Genomic DNA, 2,292 nt, shown 5'->3' with positions numbered 1-2,292 from the left:
CAGGTCTCTGTTACCACCCAAGTGAGACTTTCTCTTTTTTCAAATTTCTAGGTGCAAGACATGCCCAAATGCCTTTTAACAGGGATAGTGTTAAACCTATTATGACTTGTTATTGGGAGGAGGTGAGAGTTGAGGTGGTGAGAAAACAGGCCGCCTTGCTCCCGATGCAACTTTTAATATAGACGGATCCAATTCAGCAAAACCTTCCAGGAGAACCCCTTTCAAACATTTTGATACCCCCCTGTGGTCTATATAATGATTCCCATGGGCTAGATGAGAAATAAAGGCTGAGAGATTCAACCAGGTTCCCCAGGCGGGGACCCATTCTCAACACAGCATGTTGTTAACTGTAGATCACTCAACCAACTTTACTCGTTACTCTTCTTCTTAGAGGCATTGCCAGGAATCGCAAGAGCAGCTGGGCCAACCCAGTGAATGCCGGGACTAGAACAAGACTTTTGAAAAGTCACTGGGGTTTCCCCCAGCTTTGTTCCTCTCTGAGGTGAGCCCAGATTATGTCGATGATGTCACTGAGGTCACTTGGATGATGACAACTCCATGGAGAGCCACGATGATGTGTGAGGCTCAGGGCAAGGGACAGGGATGGCCTCAAGGTGTCTGCAGAATGAAGGAGGGAGTGGATGAGTGACGCCAGTAAGGAGTGAGTGGATACTTTAGAGCAGGGGTCCTCAAACTACGGCCCGCGGGCCACATGCAAATACAAATATTGTATTTGTTCCCGTTTTGTTTTTTTACTTCAAAATAAGATATGTGCAGTGTGCATAGGAATTTGTTCATAGTTTTTTTTTTTTTAAACTATAGTCCGGCCCTCCAACGGTCTGAGGGACAGTGAACTGGCCCCCTGTTTAAAAAGTTTGAGGACCCCTGCTTTAGAGCAAGCATGTCAAGCTCTTGGCCATAAACGAGGCATGCGGCCTGCCGGCTGTGAGTTTGACATGCTTGCAGAGCGTGAGGCTTCCCCTGGAACCTTGGAACCTTTAATGTTCTGGTGAGTTACATGAAGGTGGACCCATTCTTGTGGCTCCTGTCTCACCTCCCTGCTCCAGCTCTAGGTCAGTGAGTCTTGGTGTGGTGGTTACTGGTATTGGCACAGATGCCAAAGACCATGAAAGGGGAAAACGGAAAGCTTTTTTTGAGCTAAAAAGTAAGTGTGGATTTGGCCTATTGATCTGAGCACGAAAGATGGGTCTCCTCCTTTGAACGCCCCTGTTGTGAGACACACAAAGGCATTTGCTAAATCCCAAGCACAGTAGGCGGAGTTCAGGAGCCTGTGAGTGGCAGCGGTGAGTCAATAAGAAGAGACAGTGAGTGGATCCTCAGGGTCAGGGTCTGGAGAAGTAGCTTTCAGGATTCTAAACACCGTTTCAATGTGCTGGTGTCAAGCCGAACTTTCCAGAGCAGAGATGGACTACTCTGTCCTCTGCTTTGAGGGATAATTCAGAATCCTGACTTCCGGTGATTATCTTTGATACTGTTCTCTCTTATCAATGAGCCTAGGGCTGTGGTCGGCAAACCGCGGCTCGCGAGCCACATGCGGCTCTTTGGCCCGTTGAGTGTGGCTCTTCCACAAAATACCAACTCCTGCGCACGGGCCACGAAGTTTCAATCGCACTGTATGTTCGGGCCCGGGCCACGAAGTTTCAATCGCACTGTATGTCGTGCGCAGGAGTTGGTATTTTGTGGAAGAGCCACACTCAAGGGGCCAAAGAGCCTCATGTGGCTCGCGAGCCACGGTTTGCCGAGCCGCAGTTTGCTGACCACTGGCCTAGGCCCTAGGGGATCTTGCCCATTGCAGCTACGGTTCTTCGTTTGTTAAGCTTCGGTGGGGAAGCCTAATACGATCTGGAGGCAGAACACGGAGCCCGAGATGGGCAAGACCGGCTAGGGCAGGTCTCCCGGTCCAGCGGGGATGGAATTAATTGTCTATGTTCTGTGAGCCCTCATGTGAATTGCTCCTATTTGGGACCCAAAGAAAATAATTTAAAAAGCTGAAACCTTTTGAGGTTAACAAGTGGCAGCTTTTTCCCCTTCTCATTTCAGGCCTGCAGAGTGGTAGTCCCGAGTGCTTGCAAGGGACCTTTCCATCATAAATCAGGAAACCCTTGATCGTTAAGGATTATTTCACAGACTTTTTCTGAAAGTAAAAGAAAAATGGGGAAGGTAGAAACTTGATGTTTTCCAAACGCCTGCCCTTTGAAGCATGTGCCAGGGCTGCATTTCAGTCAGAGCGTTTCCCTCCGAATTCTTCCCTTCCTTCCTTCCTTCCACCAC

General features: G+C 48.9%; 1 protein-coding gene across 3 annotated transcripts in view; it reads right to left on the bottom strand.

The window, feature by feature from the left end:
* KIRREL3 (kin of IRRE like 3 (Drosophila)) overlaps window positions 1-1,540 on the bottom strand; it is a 498,221-nt gene extending 496,681 nt beyond the window's left edge. For all 3 annotated transcript variants that reach the window (XM_005870878.2, XM_014543406.1, XM_014543407.1), the window contains exon 1: window positions 1,536-1,540. The gene's annotated coding sequence lies outside the window, so the exon portion shown is untranslated. The remainder of the gene's footprint in view (window positions 1-1,535) is intronic.
* Between the last annotated feature and the right edge of the window lie 752 nt (window positions 1,541-2,292).

Source organism: Myotis brandtii, unplaced genomic scaffold (assembly GCF_000412655.1).
Source record: "Myotis brandtii unplaced genomic scaffold, ASM41265v1 scaffold325, whole genome shotgun sequence".
Lineage (NCBI taxonomy): Eukaryota > Metazoa > Chordata > Mammalia > Chiroptera > Vespertilionidae > Myotis > Myotis brandtii.
Note: the sequence above shows the minus strand (reverse complement) of the source record. Positions and strands in the feature narration are given on the sequence as shown.